The sequence below is a fragment of the Dendrobates tinctorius genome, unplaced genomic scaffold (genome assembly GCF_039654945.1).
Source record: "Dendrobates tinctorius isolate UK_male_01 unplaced genomic scaffold, ASM3965494v1 ptg000018l, whole genome shotgun sequence".
Lineage (NCBI taxonomy): Eukaryota > Metazoa > Chordata > Amphibia > Anura > Dendrobatidae > Dendrobates > Dendrobates tinctorius.
In genome coordinates, this window is record NW_027361686.1 from 12,049,583 (window position 1) to 12,072,087 (window position 22,505).

The following is a 22,505-nucleotide window of genomic DNA, read 5'->3' on the forward strand; positions in this document are numbered from 1 at the left end:
CATCCTTTGAGAGACAGGCATATCAGAGATGAAATCCATTGAAATATGGGTCCATGGCCTCTTGGGGACCGGCAAAGGCATCAACAACCCACTAGAGCGAGAACACGATTTAGACCGGGAGCACGTCCCACAGGACTACACAAAATTCCTGACATCACGAGACAAGGAGGGCCACCAAAAAGACCGACTCACCAGATCTCTAGTACCAAAAATACCTGGATGACCAGCCAAAGCAGAGCAATGAACTTCAGACATCACTCTCTTCTTCCACTTGTCAGGAACATACAACTTTCCACTGGGACAACGCTCAGGTTTGTCCTCCTGGAACTCTTCCAGAGCACGTCTCAAATAGGGGCGAGATGGCAGAAAGAACTACCCCTTCACCTAAGATGGTAGCAGGCTTGGTCACCACAGGTGAATCAGCAAAGAAGCTCCTAGAGAGGGCGTCAGCCTTGACATTCTTAGTTCCAGGAAGAAAAGAAACCACAAAATCAAAACGTGTAAAAAACAAGGCCTGTCTAGGGTTCAAGCGCTTAGCCGACTCTAGGTAAATCAAATTCTTGTGGTCAGTGAGGACCACGACTTGATGCTTAGCTCCCTCCAACCAATGTCTCCACTCCTCAAATGCCCATTTCATGGCTAACAGTTCCCGATTCCCCACATCATAGTTACGTTCAGATGGAGAGAACTTTTGGGAAAAGAAAGCACAGGGATTCATTTTAGATGTTACAGGATCCTTTTGGGACAAAACAGCTCCTGCACCAATCTCAGAAGCATCCACCTCTACCTGGAACGGAAGTGAGACATCAGGTTGCCGCAAAACCGGGGTAGAGGTGAATCTTCGCTTCAGTTCCTGAAAGGAAGAAACAGCCTCCGGAGACCAATTTAACACATCAGCACCCTTCTTAGTCAAATCAGTCAATGGCTTGGCAATACTAGAAAATTTTGCTATAAATTTCCGATAAAAATTAGCAAAACCCAAAAACTTCTGGAGGGCCTTCAAAGAAGTGGGCTGAACCCAATCGTAAATGGCCTGTACCTTGGCCAGGTCCATTTCAATAGTTGACGGGGACAAAATAAATCCCAAAAAAGAAATCCTCTGTACTCCAAAAAGGCATTTAGATCCTTTGACATACAGGGAATTCTCCCTCAAGATCCGGAACACAGTCCGAATATGGTCCACATGAGAATCCCAATCCTTGGAGAAGATCAAAATATCATCCAGATAGCTAATCAAAAATTTATCGACAAAATCTCGGAAAATATCGTTCATGAAGCACTGGAAGACAGAAGGGGCATTAGTGAGCCCAAAAGGCATCACCAGGTACTCAAAATGTCCCTCCGGAGTATTAAACGCCATCTTCCATTCATCCCCATGCTTAATGCGAATAAGATTATACGCCCCCCTGAGGTCAAGCTTGGTAAACCAGCAAGCACCTTTAACTCTGGAGAATAGATCAGAAATCAGGGGTAAAGGATACTGATATTTAACAGTAATTTTGTTGAGAGCACGATAATCAATACAAGGTCTTAATGATCCATCCTTTTTGGCCACAAAAAAAAACCGGCACCTAAGGGTGACGAGGATGGTCTAATATGACCCTTCTCCAACGCCTCCTTAATATAGGATCGCATAGCCTCATGCTCGGGTACAGATAAATTGAAGAGCCGACCCTTGGGAAATTTACACCCCGGGCTCTGTTCAATTGCACAGTCATAACTCCTATGAGGAGGCAGAGACGCAGACTCATTCTCACTAAATACATCATAAAAGTCCGCCAAATAATCAGGAACATCATGCGACTGAGGAGAGGTGGAAAACACCGGAGCCTCACTAAAGGCACACCGACAACCCCAACTCACCACAGACACAGATTTCCAATCCAAAACTGGATTATGAATTTGTAACCAGGGAAACCCCAGAACAATAGTATCATGCAGATTATGTAACACCAAAAACCTGCAATTTTCTTGATGGTCTGGGGCGACCCGCATTACCACCTGGGTCCAAAACTGAGGTTTATTTTTAGCCAAAGGAGTAGCATCAATCCCCCTCAAGGGGATAGGGGTCTGCAGAGGTGTCATCAGAAATCCACAACGTTTAGCAAAATCCAAGTCCATTAGGTTTAGAGCTGCTCCCGAATCCACAAAAGCCTTGGTGGAAAATGTGGACAGGGAGCAGATCAGAGTAATAGCCAGAAGAAACTTAGGTTGAACACCACCAACAGAAAACGTGTGTGCAAGGCGTTTCTCGCGTTTAGGACAGACAGAAATAATATGCGAGGCATCTCCACAGAAAAAACACAACTTATTACGCCTTCTGAACTCCTGACGCTGCTCTCTGGAAAAAACTCTATCACATTGCATAGGTTCAGACATCTGTTCAACAGGTGGCAACACCTCTCGTGCAGCTCTGCGTTCGCGTAATCGGCGATCAACCTGAATGGCTAAAGACATAGAATCGTCAAGACCAGAGGGAACAGGAAATCCCACCATAGTATCTTTTACGGCTTCTGACAACGCCTTCCGAAAGAGAGCAGCCAAGGCATTATCATTCCAGGTAGTAAGTACTGCCCACTTTCGGAATTTTTGACAGTACAATTCTGCAGAATCATGACCCTGGTTCAATGCCAGCAGGGTCTTTTCAGCCTGATCAATGGCATTAGATTCGTCATACAACAACCCCAAGGCCTGAAAAAATGCGTTCACATTAGTCAGAATAGGATCATCTGGTTTCAAAGAAAACGCCCAATCCTGGGGATCGCCACGCAGCAAAGAGATGACAATTTTAACCTGCTGCGCGGAGCTCCCTGACGAGTTAGGCTTCAAGGCAAAAAATAATTTACAATTATTTTTGAAATTCAAAAATTTAGACCGATCCCCAAAAAATACATCAGGTGTAGGAATCTTTGGTTCAGCAGCATGTGAATGAGCAAGGTAGGCAGAAATTCTCCGCACTTCCGCAGCGAGCTGCTCCACACGATCAGACAATTGCTTTATCTCCATTGAGAGAAAAAAAATTCCCCCTACGGCCTCAGAGATATAGAGGAAAAAATATACACTTTTTTTTCTTTTTTTTTTTTTTTTTTTATATAATTCTTTCCTGCAATTGAGTACCCTAGGATCTGCGGTATGGCGGGTGATTCTGTTATGATTGAGTCACCGTAGGAGGCAAAAATAGAAATGCTAGCTAAGTCCAGAAAACCAGAGAAGTTGGCAGCTATCGGATTGCAGACCTCTGAACCTATCAACACAACTAGCAGTAGCCGTGGGGGGCTCCTACGATGCCCTAGGCCCCTCGATCACAGCCAGAGGACTACATAGCCTAAAGACAGAAACGGAAATCTGAACTGCCCCAGAGCAGACCCCAAAGCAAAAGGCAGCCCCCCACGTATAATGACGGTGAAGCAAGAAGAAAGAACAAAACACAGACAGAAAGATAGACTGAGCAAAGATGGGGCCCACGCTAGCTTAGATAGGAAATGACAGGAAGGCTGCTGTCTGCAATCCGTGAAAAAACCCTAAGAAAATAAGAGCCAACAAACTGACAGTAAAAAAGGCCCTGAAGACGCTAGGCTTCAAAAAAGGCTATGTCAGTACTCAGGAATATTCTGAAGACAGAGCAACAGGCAAAAGGAGATTCAGCTCACCCCAGCAGGGAATGGCAGAATCCAGAAAAGCAAGGAAAATAAAACACTAATGCAAAAAGGCAAAGCAGAAATCTTAGCTTTGTGATGAGCAGGAATCAGACTGGTTTCCTAGAAGTCCACAGAGAAATCACCCACAGGCCAGAAGGGCGTCGGCAGCCTTATATCCAGTCACTAACTCCACTCAGCCAGTCATCATTATCAGCCCCAGGTGTTTGACAATCAGGCTCACTACCTTTCTTCACCAGAAGAGGGAGTTCCTCGGGCCTCAGTAGTGAAGGGGAAAATGAACTCACAACAGCTGTGGGCTGATATTCATAGCCTAGGAAGGGGCCATCGATATTGACCCCCCTGACTACAAACACCAGCTCTCAGCCGCCCCAGAAATGGTGCATCTCTAAGATGTGCCAATTCCGACACTTAGCCTCTCGCTTCCTACTGCCCTGTAGTGGTGGCATATGGGGTAATAGTTGGGGGGTTGATCTGACCTTTGAATTGTAAGGTCACATCAAGCCCGGCTTAGTAATGGAGAGGTGTGAATAAGACACCTATCCACTACTAAGCCTATAGTTGTTAGAGGTTCAATAAAGAAACAGCCAGAGCAAAGTCTTTTAATGAAATAAAACACTAAACACAGTTTGCTATCTTTATTATTTAGCTAATCCATGAGACGCGATCGATCTCCTGTAATAAATAATAAAAAAAAACAGCAATATACCATACCTGTCCGTCGTTCCGTCCCACGCAGTAATCCATATCTGGGGAAAATACAGTTTGCAACCAGGAGGTGCTAAGATGGTACCGTGTGACAAACACCAGGGGGAGCAAGGAGGGAGCAGTAATCAAGAGTCAGAGCGTGCGGCCACATGCTAAGTGCAAGCCACACGAGGGAAAGACCTGAGACAAGTGACTACCGGGGCAGTGGCCGGAGGTGGAGCTAACTCCCATTGGGGTGAGAGAATGAAAGCGGAAGCCGGCGGAGTCGGCAGCGAGGTCAGACAAGCTGAGATCAGTAACCGGAGGGTAACGCAGGAGCCTAGGGATGAGACAGAAGGATGGTGCAATACAAGCCGAAGTCAGAAACCAGACAGGAATGCGATAACCAGGGGCGTAGACAGGAGGGAAGTCAGAGTACTTAGCCAAGGGTCAAAACCGGAGATATAACAGCAGTACAGAATCACCAAGCAGATACAGAACATGGGACAAGCCTAATCATACACAGAAAAAGCACACAGCGAAACAAACGGTATACACCAGAGTCACAAGTCTTCTCTCCTCCAGGCCCTGGGTACCATCTGCACATGAAGCGCTCACTTTACGCATGGTGGGCATAGCCACATGCGTAAAGTGAGCGTTTCAATGCAATCTTATGGCAGCGGAATCGCCGCGATTCCGCAGAAATATTGAACATTCTGCGGATTTTACCGCTATTCGATTCCGCAGCTGTAAAATCCACAGCATGGACACAGCAACTGCGGAATCCCATACAAATGCATGTGGATGCATTTTTAAGTGTTTCCACTGCGGGAAATATGCGGCGGAAACGCTTAAAAAACGCAACATAGGCACACAGCCCCCATTTTAATAAACAGTAAATGCTAAATATACAACTGCGGGCTGATAATCATAGCCTGGGGAGACCCATGGGTATTAACCCCTTTCTAGGCTATAAACATTGGCCCCCAGTTGCAGGCTTTCCCTCTCTGGATTGGAAAATTGCGCGGGGGCCCACGCCATTTCTTCCCCCAAAAAGAATCTTTTATTATTTACATACATGTCCCCTAACTTGCACACACACTGCTAATTGTATTGGTCACTGACATATACATATCTAACTATTCTGCATCTATTTAGTATATGTAAACCATGTCCTCTATCCTGTCGGCTCCTGCAGTGATTCTTCAGAAGCCGACAAATGAATCACCGACTATTCTATCTCTCTCTGCAATATAAATATATATATGTATTCTAAGTGTATGTCTCTATTATATCGACTGTAATCTAACCAGTCACTCTGTGATTAAAATGTACGCGGCAAATCATTTGCCGGCTTTTAATCTATCTAAAATATATTTATACTGTATATACAGTATATATGTATGTATATATATATATATATATATATGTTTTGAAGAATATTTTGTTTTAAAACTGTGTAATTGATTTAGAACATTTCTCTATGTAAAATCTCATGTTAAAATTGCATTGTAGTCTGATAGCAATCGCACTGCATTCGGATGTAAACTCGCACAAGAACGCATGACACTCGCCTGACAATTGCACTCGTCCGACTCTCCTGCATCAAAATCGGACCGATATTTAAATCGCTAGTTTGCCTCCAGCCTTAGGGCAGAGACACACTAGCAATTAAAAAAATGGTGCGATTTTGGTGCAGGAGAGTCGGACGAGGGTAATGCAATTGTCAGGCGAGTGTCATGCGTTTTTTGTGCGAGAACACAGATTTTTCACACCTAGCATCCGAGTAACATCAGAATGCAGTGCGATTGCAATCAGACTGCAATGCGATTTTAACATGAGCTTTTATATAGAGCACTTTTCTGTCATTTACACATCGTTTTAAAGCAAAATATTATTTAAAACACACACACACAGACCCACTGACGAAGCTACATGTTGAAACGCTGTGTTGGGTGGGCGCTTACCATGAGACCAGCAGGATACAATATTTGTAAGTTACTGACCTCCACTATGGCTATATAATCCCTACCTATCCAATACATCTTTCCTGGTTACCTAAGTACTTCATGTGGATATAGTGACATCTAGTGGTGTCTTTATGCTATAGCACTCTATTATTATTATGTGTGGTATTGGCTTGTTCAAGGCACATTAGCACATGCTGTTACACTTATTTTCTGCACTTGTTGCACTTTAATGTATTTTTTTCATTTTTATTTGCACAGAATTTTGTCACAAGCACTTTATACATAGTAAACGTGATTTGTTGTGCACATATATTTTATACATCCGCTCTATGTAAATTTGTCTTTTCACTATGTGTTTTTTTTAGTACTGCGATATACTACTACTATCCTGCTTAACAGTGCCCCATTTTTTCTTAATACACAGAGCAGTATTTTGTATTTTTATCCACTTTAATGAATTGTCACTAGTGTTGAGCATTCCGATACCGCAAGTATCGGGTATCAGCCGATATTCACGGTTTCGGAATTCCGATGCTGAGTTCCGATACTTTTAGCATATAGAATACTGGAATCGGAAGTTCCCATAATGCTAGGAGCCAGTTTGATTTGATTCAGCCAATGACAATCCTCAGAAGTGTGGGCACATCCTGTTAGGCATGTAGGCATGTTAACTAATGGCATGGCTGTGATTGGCTGCTGAAATGATGTCATGATGCACTATAAAACCCGCCGCCGCCATTTCGGGTTCACTCTGCTGTGAATTCAGTTAGGGACAGGCTGCTGTTCAAGACTCTGAGGGACAGTTAGAGATAACGATTTTCCAAATCATATTGTGCTTTACCCAGGCTACATTCTCAATAAGTGTAGCTTTGTTTTGCCTTGCAGCAGTGTTCACAGCTGTCTGCAAGTTCTGTGTGAGTGCAGCTCACGCTGTGTAGTGTGTCCTGCAGCCACGTCTGGTTGTAGGCCGCTCAGTGTGTGTCACTGCCTCATACATATTTTTCTTTTTTTGCTGCTCATTTTTCATTCTCCTATTAGTGTGCATCCATCCGTATTCATCTACATTGGTTGGTTGCAAGCATATAGGAGTAGACAGCGGAGCCTCTCTGCAGCCTTTCAGTGCTAGGGCCCAGTTTTCTGCATTGTTCACGGCTGTCTGAGAGGTCTCTGTGTGTGAGTGCAGCTCACGCTGAGTAGTGTGTCCTGCAGCTACGTCTGATTGTAGGCCGCTCAGCGTGCATCACTGCCTCATACATATTTTTCTTTTATTGCAGCTCATTTTTCATTCTCCTATTAGTGTGCATCCATCCGTATCCATATACGTTGGTTGCAAACACTATAGGAGTAGACAGCGGAGCCTTTCTGCTGCCTTTCAGTGCTAGTGCCCACTTATCTGCACTGTTCACGGCTGTCTGAGAGGTCTCTGTGTATGAGTGCAGCTCACGCTGTTGTGTGTCCTGCAGCTACGTTTGGTTGTAGGCCGCTCAGCGTGCGTCACTGCCTCACACATATTTTTCTTTTATTGAAGCTCATTTTTCTTTCTCCTATTAGTGTGCATCCATCCGTATCCATATACGTTGGTTGCAAACACTATAGGAGTAGACAGCGGAGCCTTTCTGCTGCCTTTCAGTGCTAGTGCCCACTTATCTGCACTGTTCACGGCTGTCTGAGAGGTCTCTGTGTGTGAGTGCAGCTCACGCTGTAGTGTGTCCTGCAGCTACGTCTGGTTGTAGGCCACTCAGCGTGTGTCACTGCCTCATACATATTTTTCTTTTATTGCAGCTCATTTTTCATTCTCCTATTTGTGTGCATCCATCCGTATCCATCTACATTGGTTGGTTGCAAACACTATATAGGAGTAGATAGAGGAGCCTTTTTTCTGGCTTGTGCCCTTAGTATTACCCTATTTTTTGGAGCCTCAACTTTTGCATTGTAGGTTACCTTCCTGCATTGTAATAGCTCCAAAAAGTTTGTGATACTATCGCTTTCAAATCTTTGGTCACATCCTTTTTGGGTTTTTTTTAAAAAAAACAAAACAAAATAAAGTTCACCAAACACTCCATTTGACAGTTGTGTAGGCCACATTAGCTCATATTAAAGTGTAGTCCACACACACACTTTATAAAATAAGTGTTTCTTATACCTGTTAGCAGCTGTTCAGAAATAAGCACACTAAGTCCCCCCTTTGTACTTTTCTGCCTATCTTTATCAGTCTACCAAGATGAAGAAGGCAGGGAGTAAGGCACGTGGGCGTGGGCATGGAGTTTCAGCAGGGAGAGGACGTGGGGATTCTGCAGGGAGATGACGTGGGAATTCTGTGCCTGCTGCGGGCATCAGTGAGTCAGCATCCCCTAGTTTTAGCAGACAGCAGTCCTTTATGCGCAGCTTTGTAGGACCTCGCCATAGCCCACTGCTGCGGGAGGAAAAAATTGAGGCCGTTGTCGGATGGATGGCAGCTAACGCATCGACTTCAATGACTTCCACGTCATCTCAGGGCCAGAGCACTGAAGAGCAACCATCTGTCTCTTCACCACCTGCCAAAGTGCCCAGGCAGTCAGAGAGCCCTGGACAGGAGCCATCACAGTCTCTACTTCTGTTCTCTGAATCTGTTAGCTTGGAAAGAGGGGGCCAGCCAAGCAGCATTCAAAAATGTGAAGAAGAGGGAATATGCAGTGATGCGCAACTGCTTTGTCCCTCTGAATCTGAAGAGGCGGGTGGGCCAGTGCCTATGGTCAGCACACCTCAGTACGCATCAGATGATGACGAGACTCAGGTGCCACTTTCTGGTTCGTACGGTGCTGGCGAGACTACCCAGGAGAAGCAGGTGTTTGAAGAGGGGAGTGTAGATGATGAGGTCCTTGACCCATCATGGTGTGAGGAACAGGAAGGTGGTGGGAGCAGCTCTGAGGAAGAGATTCCCCGAATGGCCAAAACAGGAGGGAGAGGAAGGGGGCAGACTTGGTTGCCTGTAGCCTCCACTTCGGCACCTGTTAGGAGCATTCCTCTTCCAAAAGCCAAAGCGGGCGCTCCCAAGACTTGCAGTGCGTGGTCCTTTTTTGACACAGTTGCAGATGACATTTGCATTGTCAAATGCAAGCTGTGTTATCAGAAAGTCAAAAGAGGGAAAAATGTCAGCAACCTCAATACCACAAATATGTGGAAACATGTATGGACCAAGCACGTGGTGGAGTTACAGAGACACACTGAAGACGTAGGCCAACCTACAGCACCACCTACCACCTCTTCAGCTTGTGTTGTAGCTTCTTCCTCCAGCTCACACACAGCTGGTTCGGCTTCCTCACAGGATCGCTAAGGAAGAACCTCTGGCACTGTTGTCCAGAGACCCAGTGACATTCCACCCACAGCACCACGTTCCCGTTCATCCTCACACTCCCAGACCACTCTACAGCCATCGGTAGCACAGGCATGGGAGAAAAGGTGGCCATACTCGGCAAAGCTTCCTCGAGCACAGGCTCTGAATGCTGGCATTGCCAAATTACTGGCCCTTGAAATGCTCTCATTCAGGCTGGTGGAGACTGACACCTTCCGGAACTTCATGGCATTGGCAGTCCCACAATACAACGTGCCCAGCCGCTTTTATTTCAGCAGGCAAGCCGTCCCTGCCCTGCAAAAGCATGTGGAGGGAAAAATTAAACATGCGCTACTAAACGCCGTCAGTAGCAAGGTCCACCTGACCACCGATGTGTGGACCAGTAACCATGGACAGGGACAATACCTTTCCCTCACTGCCCATTGGGTCAATGTTGTGGAGCCGGGTACAGATCTTGAGAGTGGCGCTGTACGTGTTCTGCCAACTCCAAGGATTGCAGGAATCCAGCCTGTACACATTGACTCCTCTTCATACTCCAGTTCCTCAGAATCAGCGCTGCAGGAGCCTGTTATGACCGATATGAGCACAGCCGTGGTCAAACGTCAACAGGCCATACTGAAATTAATTTCTTTGGGGAATCAAAGCCACACAGCGCAGGAGCTCTGGAATGCCATCAAACAGGAGAGCGACGTGTGGTTTCTGCCAGCGAATCTCCAGCCAGGCTTGGTAGTGTGTGACAATGGCCGAAATCTGGTGGCAGCTCTGGGCCTAGGCAACCTCACTCACATCCCATGTCTGGCACATGTGCTGAACTTGGTCGTGCAGAGCTTTCCGAGGGACTATCAGGATCTTGATGCACTGCTGCACAAGGTCCGCACAGAGTGCGCTCACTTGCGGCGTTCCAGCATGGCAAGATCACGCATTGCAGCTCTGCAGCGCTGATTATGTCTTCCGGAACATCGCATCATATGTGACCTACCCACCAGGTGGAATTCAACGTTACATATGTTGGAGCGGTTGTGTGAGCAGAAGGCATCAGTAATGGAGTACCAGCTGCATCAGGCGCAAACAAGTCGCACTGTGCGCCGGTCACACTTCAGCACCACTGAGGGGGCCTCTATGAAGGACATCTGCCTCGTTTTGCGTGCCTTCGATGATTCCACGCGGATGGCGAGTGCAGATGATGCACTAGTCAGCATGACTGTCCCCCTTATCTGCCTGCTTCAAAAAACGCTGCAAGCACTAAGGGAGCAGGTTTTGGAAGAGGTGGAGGATGAGGAGTCACAAATGCCATCTGCTTCTGGACAGTCTGCGCTATGTGGTTCCTCACAAAGGCCTAGGCAGGGGACACTTTGTGAGGAGGATGCAGAAAAATCAATGGAGGAGGAAGACATCTCTCCAGAGGAGGGAGGTACACAATGCTCTAGTCAGTATGTACAGCGAGGGTGGGGTGATGCAGAGCAGGCAGAGATGACGCCTCAAGCAGGGGACAGCATTTCTTGGGCAGTTGGGAGTCTGCAGCACATGGTTGATTTCATGCTGCAGTGCCTGAGAAATGACCACCGCATCGCCCACATTCTCTACACAGCTGATTATTTGGTGTACACCCTCCTAGATCCTCGCTACCGGGACAACTTACAAAGCCTCATAACACCATTGAATCGGGAGCGTAAAATGCGGGAGTACCAAGAGACACTGGTGCATTTCATCATGTTCTCCATTCCACCTGACAGCAGTGCTGCTAGTGCTTTACAAAGCAGCTCAGTGCGTCGAGGCAGTGGAGGAAGCTCTGCACAAAGAGGGAGCAGAGGCAGCGCCTCAGCACAAGGCAAGACCAGTATGGCCCAAATGTGGCAAAGTTTTGTGTGCCCGCCACAAATGTCTACACCATCACAGACGGCTCCAGTCAGCAGGAGGCAACGTTTCCGTCAGATGGTGACAGACTACATGTCTTGCCCTGTCAGTGTACTCCCAGACGGCTCTTCCCCCTTCAAGTTTTGGGTCTCTAAGCTGGATACATGGCCAGAGCTTAGGTAGTATGCATTGGAGGTGCTGGCTTGCCCTGCTGCCAGTGTATTATCGGAATGCGTCTTTAGTGCCACAGGTGGTGCACTAACAGACCGTCGCACGCGACTATCCTCCGATAACGTTGACTGGCTTACTTTTCTGAAAATGAACAAGGCCTGGATCTCACCAGAATTTGCCAGTCCTCTTCCAGAATAAATAATTGGTTGGCAACAGTATCCAGGTCTCCTGTTGTGTTCATGTTTCTACCACCTGAACTGTAATTCCTGGGCTTCAACACAGCCAGTTGTCGCTCAGAAGTGCCATCTGCACAGAGAAAAACACTAGCTCCTGTGTTAGTGGGGTTCAGTAACGTCAGCTGCTCCCCTGCTGTGTGAACGGCAATGTCTCCTGCTGCCTCCACATTCAAACTACTACTGATTTTTAACCGCGCTCCACATAGGCCTCTGGCTCCACTGTCTCTAGTATTTCCCCTGGCCTCCAACCCCGCCAGTTGCTGCTCTGAAGTGGCGTCTGCACAATCCACACTTGTTCCTGTGTTACTGGGGCTCAGTCACGTCAGTTGATCCCCTGATGTGTGTCCGGCAATGTCTCCTGCTCTGTCCACATTCCCATTACTAGTAGTGGGAATGTGGACAGAGCAGGAGACATTGCCGGACACACATCAGGGGCTCAACTGACGTAACTGAGCCCCAGTAACACAGGAACAAGTTTGGATTGTGCAGACGCCACTTCTAAGCAGCAACTGGCGGGGTTGGAGGCCAGGGGAAATACTAGAGACAGTGGAGCCAGAGGCCAAAGTGGAGCACGGTTACAATCAGTAGTAGTCTACAACCTATATAAAACTTGCTGCAATTAGGCCCCTGCCTGCTGCATGATTGATCCTGGGCTTCAACACAGCCAGTTGTCACTTGGAAGTGCTGTACACACAGAGAAAAACACTAGCTCCTGTGTTAGTGGGGTTCAGTAACGTCAGATGCTCCCCTGCTGTGTGGATGGCAAAGTCTCCTGCTGCCTGCACATTGATACTACATCCGATTTTCTACTTGCTCCAAGTAGGTCTCAGCCTGCCGCATGATTGAACCTGGGCTTCAACACAGCCAGTTGTCGCTCGGAAGTGCCGTCCGTACAGAGAAAAACACCAGCTCCTGTGTCAGTGGGGTTCAGTAACATCAGCTGCTCCCCTGCTGTGTGGACGGCAAAGTCTCCTGCTGCCTCCACATTGACACTACATCCGATTTTCGACTTGCTGCAATTAGGCCTCAGCCTGCTGCATGACTGATCCTGGGCTTCAACACAGCCAGTTGTTGCTCGGAAGTGCCGTCTGCACAGAGCGAAACACATGCTCCAGTGTTAGTGGGGTTCAGTAATGCCAGCTGCTCCCCTGCTGTGTGGGCGGCAATATCTCCTGCTGCCTCCACATTCAAACTACATCACCTATAAAACTTGCTGCAATTAGGCCTCAGCCTGCTCCATGACTGATCCTGGGCTTCAACACAGCCAGTTGTTGCTTGGAAGTGCCGTATGCACAGAGAGAAACACATGCTCCAGTGTTAGTGGGGATCAGTAATGCCAGCTGCTCCCCTGCTGTGTGGACGGCAATATCGCCTGCTGCCTCCACATTCAAACTACATCACCTATAAAACTTGCTGCAATTAGGCCTCAGCCTGCTCCATGACTGATCCTGGGCTTCAACACAGCCAGTTGTTGCTCAGAAGTGCCATCTGCACAGAGAGAAACACATGCTCCAGTGTTAGTGGGGTTCAGTAATACCAGCTGCTCCCCTGCTGTGTGGACGGGCAATATCTCCTGCTGCCTCCACATTCACACTACTGCTGATTTCAAACATGCTCCAATTAGGCCTCTGGCTCCACTCTGTCTCTAATATTTCCCCTAGCCTCCAACCCCGCCAGTTGCTGCTCAGAAGTGGCATCTGCACAATCAACACTTGTTCCTGTGTTACTGGGGTTCAGTGACGTCAGCTGAACCCCTGATGTGTGTCCGGCAATGTCTCCTGCTCTGTCCACATTCCCACTACTATTAGTGGGAATGTGGACAGAGCAGGAGACATTGCCGGACACACATCAGGGGAACAGCTGACATTACTGAACCCCAGTAACACAGGAACAAGTGTAGATTGTGCAGACGCCACTTCTGAGCAGCAACTGGCGGGGTTGGAGGCCAGGGGAAATACTAGAGACAGAGTGGAGCCAGAGGCCTAGTTGGAGCATGTTTGAAATCAGTAGTAGTCTACAACAGAAATTAAACTTGATGAAATTAGGCCTCAGGCTACACCCTGATTGACCCTGGGCTCCAACATCGCCAGTTGCTGCTCAGAAGTGTCTTTGGTACAGGTACTCCCTCCTGCCCATCCTGGTTGTTCCAGCACGCCTGCTGTTTCCGGGTAGTGTCAACGTCACTTTGCCACCAATACGTTGTCCTGTTGTGTTGTGGTCGGGTTAGCCAAGCCTATGGTGCCTGCAGTTTAGGTGCTTCCTATGTGGGTTGCGGGTTCTGGTAATAAAGGCTGGTTCCGTAGTGCCAATAGGACAAGCACCACCTGTAAGGACTGTGGGTTTCGGTAACTGCGGCCGGCTCGCGGCCTTGCAACTTTGTTTTTCATGGGTACCTTCTGCTACCCATCCGGGTTCCAGCACCGTCAGCTGGTTCTCGGCAGTGCCTTTGGCCTAGGTGCCTCCTTCTCGGTATCCGAGTTCTAGCAATGTATGCTGGTCCTTGGTAGTGCTTTCTATCACAGGTACCTCCTGCTTAGTAACCGTGTTCCAGCACCGTCAGCTGGTTCTCGGTAGTTCCATTGACTCTTGTAGCTTCTGCTACCCATCCGGGTTCCAGTACCGTCAGCTGGTCCACGGTTGTGCCATTGGCTCTTGTTCCTTCTGCTGCCACTCTGGGTTCCAGCACCGTCAGCTAGTTCTCAGTAGTTCCATTGACTCTTGTAGCTTCTGCTACCCATCCGGGTACCAGCACCGTCAGCTGGTTCTCGGCATTGCCTTTGGCTGAGGTGCCTCCTTCTCGGTATCCGAGTTCCAGCAACGTCTGCTGGTCCTTGGTAGTGCTTTGTAGCACAAGTACCTCCTGCTTTGTAACCAGGTTCCAGCACCGTCAGCTGGTCCACGGTTGTGCCATTGGCTCTTGTTCCTTCTGCTGCCCCTCCGGGTTCCAGCACCGTCAGCTGGTCCTCGCTAGTTCCATTTGCTCTTGCAGCTTCTGCTACCCATCCGGGTTCCAGCACCGTCAGCTGGTCCACAGTTGTGCCATTGGCTATTGTTCCTTCTGCTGCCACTCTGGGTTCCAGCACCGTCAGCTGGTTCTCGGTAGTTCCATTGAGTCTTGTAGCTTCTGCTACCCATCCGGGTTCCAGCCCTGTCAGCTGGTTCTCGGCAGTGTCTTTGGCACGGGTACTCCCTCCTGCCCAGCCTGGGTCCAGCACGCCTGCTGTTTCCGGGTAGTGTCAACGTCACTTTGCCACCAATACGTTGTCCTGTCATGTTGCGGTCGGGTTAGCCAAGCCTATGGTGCCTGCAGTTTAGGTGCTTCCTATGTGGGCTGCGGGTTCTGGTAATAAAGGCTGGTTCTGTAGTTCCAATAGGACAAGCACCCCCTGTAGGACTGTGGGTTTCGGTAACTGCGGCCGGCTCGCGGCCTTGCAACTTTGTTTTTCATGGGTACCTTCTGCTACCCATCCGGGTTCCAGTACCGTCAGCTGGTTCTCGGCAGTGCCTTTGGCTTAGGTGCCTCCTTCTCGGCATCCGAGTTCCAGCAACGTCTGCTGGTCCTTGGTAGTGCTTTGTAGCACAGGTACCTCCTGCTTAGTAACTGGGTTCCAGCACCGTCAGCTGGTCCACGGTTGTGCCATTGGCTCTTGTTCCTTCTGCTGCCCCTCCGGCTTCCAGCACCGTCAGCTGGTCCTCGCTAGTTCCATTTGCTCTTGCAGCTTCTGCTACCCATCTGGGTTCCAACACCGTCAGCTGGTTCTCGGCAGTGCCTTTGGCCTAGGTGCCTCCTTCTCGGTATCCGAGTTCCAGCAACGTCTGCTGGTCCTTGGTAGTGCTTTCTAGCACAGATACCTCCTGCTTAGTAACCGTGTTCCAGCACCGTTAGCTGGTCCACGGTTGTGCCATTGGCTCTTGTTCCTTCTGCTGCCCCTCTGGGTTCCAGCACCGTCAGCTGGTCCTCGCTAGTTCCATTTGCTCTTGTTCCTTCTGCTAACCATCCGGGTTCCAGCACCGTCAGCTGGTCCTCGCTAGTTCCATTTTCTCTTGCAGCTTCTGCTACCCATCCGGGTTCCAGCACCATCAGCTGGTTCTCGGCAGTGCCTTTGGCCTAGGTGCCTCCTTCTCGGTATCTGAGTTTCATTAACTTCTGCTGGTCCTTGGTAGTGCTTTCTAGCACAGGTACCTCCTGCTTAGTAACCGCGTTCCAGCACCGTCAGCTGGTCCACGGTTGTGCCATTTGTTCTTGTTCCTTATGCTGCCCCTCCGGGTTCCAGCACCATCAGCTGGTCCTCGCTAGTTCCATTTGCTCTTGTTCCTTCTGCTAACCATCCGGGTTCCAGTACCGTCAGCTGGTTCTCAGCAGTTCCTCAGCCTTGTTGTACCTTCTGCTACTTTTCCAAGTTCGAGCTTGTGGAAATGGTTTTTGGATCTCACTCTGGATGTCCATGATGACGACCCTGAAGACGACGACCCTGAAGACCACACCGAAGAAGACCAAAAAGATGACCCTGAAGAAGATGACGAAGAGGACAAAGAACATGAAGACAACCACCAAGATGCAGAACAACAAGAGACAGAAGACCAAGAAGCAGAAAAACCAAAAGCAGAAGAACATTAAGCATAAGACTAAAAATCAGAGCAAATGATATGATCTAAATTATAAGCAGTAGAAGACTAAGCAGTGTATGGGGGTGAGTCCGTTCCTCCTCGTGGTGCCCCTGGAAAATGCCTGCTGCTGCAGGCCAAACTGAACACGGACAAATCCTGTTGTAAATCTTTTGTGACAGGCAGAACGGAAGGTGCAATCTTCAAACTTTTATAGATAACAACTACAGGAATGACTGTCACAAATAAGAATATGATGAAGAAGAAGAATAGGAAGAAGATTAAGAAGTAGAATATGAAGAAGAATAATAGTTGAATAAGAAGAATATGAAGAATGTAAAAAAAAAGAATAATAGGAAGAAGGTGAAGAAGAAGACGATGAATAAGGTGAAGAAGAAGTTGATGAAAAAGATGCTGCTGCTGCTGAGGATCATGAAGGAGAAAGTGTGGGAGAAGTAAAAAAGAAGGTGAAGAGCATGGAAGTAGTGAAACATACATATCTGACAAAATTTAAAAGAGGTTAACATAGTCAATATCTTTGTAACTCCGAACGTCTTAAAAAAAAAAAAAAATTATTCCTGCTATTCCATTTGATTGGGCTAAACCTCTATGCCTTTAATGTCTCCTCCACCTCCCCCAATACATTCTACATTATTCTTAGTTGTTTTTCTTCATGTAGAATTAACCTACAAGGAAAGAAAGGTTTTTTTTTAATTCCGATATTTCGGTCCCATTGACTTGAATGGGACTTCCGGGATCGGAATCGACGATACCTGATACTTTTTGGATATCGGCCGATCCAATCCGATCCGATATTTCTCAATATCTGATGGTATCGCTCAACACTAATTGTGATTGTATATAATTGTTTTTTAACCTTGCTATAATTATAATAAAATTAACAATTTTATACAGTGGACTGTTAGTCAGGTTTTCTCTGTTTGGTGCTTTAATGTTGTATTTCCGATGGTCCCGTCTCATTTAGGTCCATTTTTTTGTCTGTGGTGCCAATTGGGTGTGGTGATTTATATTTGATTTCACATTTGGACTTCCTATAGATTATATATATATATATATATATAATAAAAAGATCACATAATTTTGGCATTTTCGGGCTTAAGTTCCCCTTCCTTTGTATTTACCTCATATATTTTATACTGTATATATACTGTACATCTATAAGATGCGCCTTTTCTGGGACTTAGCCTCTCTATTCCCATAGCCCTGTAGTGGTGGCATATGGGTTAATAAGGGGTTAATGTCACCATGCTATTGGAAGGTGACATTAAGCCGGGTTAATAATGGAGAGGTGTCAATGAGACACCTCTCCATTATTAATCCTATAGTTGTAAAGGGTTAAAAAATACACACAAATTAAGTACAACTTATTTTAAAGAAATAATGACACATAGTTTTTGACCAAATTTATTTCACTGTCAATCCATCTGAAGCCATTGTTCACCTATAAAAAAAATTAAAACAAAAAAACAACAATATCCATACCTGTCCGCAGTTCAGTCATGTTCCCTGCAGCAATCCATTTCAGGGGTTAACTAGTTTATAGCGGGGAGCAGTGCTAATGCTACTGCCCTGGCTGTAAACCACTACCGAGTGAATGAATTCATCACTGACAACAGCTGACGTCACAGAGGCTGCGCAGAGTCCCTGGCAGACCTGAGGTGAACTCAGGAGCGTGGGAAAAAGTTCAGAAACTTTCCCACACTTAAGAGTTCATCTCCAGTCAGCCGGGGAGGATGCGCAGAGATTATTTCATTCATTCGGCAGTGGTTTAGAGCCAGGGCAGTAGCATTAGCACTGCTCCCGGCTGAAAACTAGTTAACCCCTAAGATGGATTGCTGCGGGGGACATGACTGAAATGCGGACAGGTATGGATATTGTTGGTTTTTAATTTTTTGTTTTTTTACAGGTGATCAACGGCTTCTGATGGATTGGCTGAATAATAAATTTGGTCAAAAACTTGGTGTATTTATTTCATTAAAATGTTTTTTAATTAATGTGTGTGTATTTTTTAATCCTTTACTATTCTAGGGTTAATAATGGATAGAAGTCTGATTGACACCTCTCCTTTATTAACTCGGCTTAATGTCACCTTCCAATAGCGAGTTGACATTAACCCCTTATTAACCCATATGCCACCGCTACTTGGCTATGGGAATAGAGAGGCTAATGCCAGAAAAGGCGCATCTTATAGATGCACCTTTTCTGGGGTGGCTGGGGACAGATGTTTTTAGCCGGGGGGCCAATAACCATGGTCCCCTTCTAGGCTATTTATATCTGCCCCCAGTCACTGGCTTTCCTTATCTGGCGAAGAAAATTGCGCGGGAACCCATGCAATTTTTTTCCGTGATTATAGCCTTTAATTTAACCCCTAGAGTTCCAATTTTTTCCTAACACACTAAACCATTTAATAAACACTGGCATATATAAATCATTTTGATATGACATGGTTTACTATATGTAAACCATGTGTCATATCCTGTCGGGTTCTGCAATTATTTTACTGAACCCGACAATTTAATTTTAGGTTATTTTGTTATATATATCTCTGACAAAAATAAAAAAATAAATATATATATATATATATATATATATATTCCATTGAAGAAAGAAAATGGATAGCACTCACCAATCTTGAAAAAGTTACATACTTTATTCAGTAGCGATTAAAAAATCATGGCCGGGAGAGTGAGGACAGGAGTGTGCGGTTGCAGGTGCTGACGACGGCCGTTTCGCGCTAAACAGTGCTTCTATGGGTCAAATGAGTGAGTGCTATCCTTTTTCTTTCTTTAATGGAATTCATCATGATGTTTTTCTGGAGGAGCACCTGGAATCTTGAGGTATAGCCTGCAATTGTTCACTACACCTGTGGCACATAGATTCAGCAGTACTAGCGGTTCTGTCTTATTCTTTCCTTTTGAATCGTGGATATATATATATATATATATATATATATATATATATATATATACACATACACTTATTCTATGTGTATACATGTATTCTTTTTTTTTAACATGTCAGTGTGATTTTACAGTAGCTGCATATGAAATGCCAGCTTTTCTAAGGACACTGGTGCATAAAAAAAGGACAACACATGCATGGTGCATGAGCTGTGCGTTTTTTTCTCGCATCCATTGACTTGCATTGGTGAGTCTCGTCCGAGATTTGCAGCAAATCCATCGGACATTACCTTTCTGAATCCTGCTCATATAGGTACTATACACATGGTCAGGTTTTAAATACATTGGTTAGGGACTGCTCTGATATGGGTATACCTTGTTGTTTGGTAGAGCAGCTTATTATACATTTTTTGCACAAAACGTATCAACCAAATACCCTGTTTTGCTATCATCTTTTTACTAGCACTTGCTGTTTACTGTTACTTTTATTACAGCAGAGTATTTTTATACGTTTGTTATATTGTGTTTTTCTGTGTTTCAGTGTTTTGGTGGGGTGAACACTGTCCTACTGACTTGTTCACTGTGTGCATTGGCCCTTGTGTTTATATTTAATTGCAGCAAATCGCAGCATGCTGCGATTTTTTTCCAGCTCGATCGTGATCCGATCCAATCTGGAAAAAAGAAACGCAGATAAAGACACAATGATAGATTAACATTGGTACGAATTCAATCCAATTTTTTATCGAATTTAATTTGTCCAATTTAACCGCAAGTGGGCATGAGCCCTTACTGTGTATGTAAAGGTGATGTGATATCAACGAATGTCCCAAGGTCATCTAACCCCTTAAAAATATCAGTTATTATTCAAATCATTAAAATCGACTGCCAACTTTGATGCCAATTCTCATGGCCAGAACCCATTTGGGAAAAGCTGGAGAGATATGATTTTCATGCAGGGCATCAAAATGCATGTAATAATGGTGTGCGATCAATGGCCCAAAGTCATTTAACCCCTAAAAAACATCAGTTACTTAATCAAATCTGTGAAAATCGACTGCCCAATTTTTATGCCAATTCTGATGCCCAGAACCCATTTGGGCAAGGCTGGAGGGACGTGGGTCTGATGCGAGGCATCACTATCTTCCCACTTTGATGCCAGTTCTGATGCCCAGAACCCATTTGGGCCAGGCTGGAGTGACCTGGTTTTGATATGGGGCTCCCTGTTTTATATGTCTGCAGTGTGATATCAGTGGCCCAAAGTCATTTAACCCTTTCTTTAACACTCTTTGGTGCCCACATTGATGCCCATTTTTGTGCCAGTTTTATAGTTTTTGTAACTGTTTTTAAGTGTATTCACATCTGGGCACCTCACTGCATTATATTTTATTATTATGATGGTTATTTTTTGTTGTAAAACCTATAAAAAACAGAAAAGAAAAAAAATTGCCGATTAAGAAACTGACAAATAAGAAACCAACTTCAGCTCTGAATAAGAAACTGACGAATAAGCAACCATCTTCAGCCTTGTCCAATCATTGACTTGTTCTATGATGTAGGTTAATAAATATTAAAAATAAAATAAATCAGCATAACCCCACAGAAACACTGCACTATCTGCACTTAGTTTGCTGGAAACTTCTCACCTTCATCTCTGGTCCAGTCAGAGTTTACATTTGGATAAAATAGTTGTGGGATTATACATAATCCCATATAATCACTGTAATCACACACAAGGAAATAAACTATAAACTGCACACCACGCTGTATACTTCAAAAAGCAGCCAGTATGTGGCTGCAAAATTACCTCAGTTCTACTGAGAGCCGGGCCTGGTGTTGTGCTCGGTCACCATGTCCTGAAAGCAGTCTCTCCCTTCATAAAGCTGCTGTGAAGGCTGAGAGGGCGAGGTGTATAAAGCAATACAACCATGGCGACAGAGGACTCTGCAAACATACAAGCTCATTATTATAGAGGGCAGGGGGTGAGGGGAGCTAGCATTAATCTCCTGGGCTGTGGGGACAGTTTCTTGAACTACTGGCTATAGACACTCAGCCTGAGAATTCTCAAACTGCTTCACGTCAGAACATGCGAATGTGCGACACCGTGTATGGGGTCAGGTTGTAGAGACGGTGGTGGGGTGCCGAGCTGGGGGGGTTATAGGGGGTGGTCCAACTTCTTACCGCGCAGAGATGATACAGAGACACGATGAGGCAGATTCTGGGTGCAACAGGTCCAAGTTTATTGCTCACCGTCCGACTGACGGTCCTCGCGGTACACCGCGATATCTCTCTCTGCCCTCCGTGTTCAGGGCCGCTTCAACACCGTATGTTACACAAGGGACGTACTTACACGTCACGTCCCGTCTCACACTGTGACAATCCTGACAGCTCGGTTACTGTGGCCGCCTTAGGCCCGTACACCAACAGCACTTTACTAATCAGTTTCGTCGTAACACATACGGTGTCTTCCACCCAGAGCCTTGTCTCTGCTGCGGTCCTTCCCTGTCAGGACCACCCCCCTGACGTTTCCTCTCCTCAGTCCCCTTGGTCGGATTCTCCTCAGGGAACACAGACTGGCGTGGTCCTCCTGTCACCTGGGCTCCCCCTGGGGACTGGAACCTTCTGGAACCCTCCCTCAGAATTTATAACTTCCCCGGTTCCTTGAAACTGTCACTAACTGTCACCACGCCCCCCATGACCAACGGTTTCTAAAGCCCTAAGCTGCTGTAAAGTCCTTTACTCACACTCCACCCTGCCATCTAATGGTCATCCCAAGGTACTGCACGTCCACTACACTTTTCTAGTTGTTTCCCCACTGTAATCACTGTCTCCTACCTACACTGTGCAAACCTATCTTTCTTCACTCTGACTAGTCCGTCCGTCCGTCAGGTCACCTTCCCTACACTCCCCCTTCCTTTGTCCATTGTCGTCCTCGACAATCGTCATCCCTGCCTTCGTCGTTCTGAATCTACACCTACATTCTGTTGTCGGACCAGAAGTTGAGCCAAACCCACTATCTGCGGGGGCCGAACCACACTGGGAGCACTATGCTCTGAGCAGCCTACTGCTACTCACCA

At 46.3% G+C, this 22,505-nt stretch overlaps 1 protein-coding gene across 1 annotated transcript in view; it reads right to left on the reverse strand.

Annotated features, from left to right (window-relative positions):
* Nucleotides 1-21,322, reverse strand: part of DRC12 (dynein regulatory complex subunit 12 homolog) — a 162,190-nt gene extending 140,868 nt beyond the window's left edge. Inside the window, exon 1 of the mRNA XM_073566466.1 lies at nucleotides 21,236-21,322. The gene's annotated coding sequence lies outside the window, so the exon portion shown is untranslated. The remainder of the gene's footprint in view (nucleotides 1-21,235) is intronic.
* Nucleotides 21,323-22,505: the final 1,183 nt, after the last annotated feature.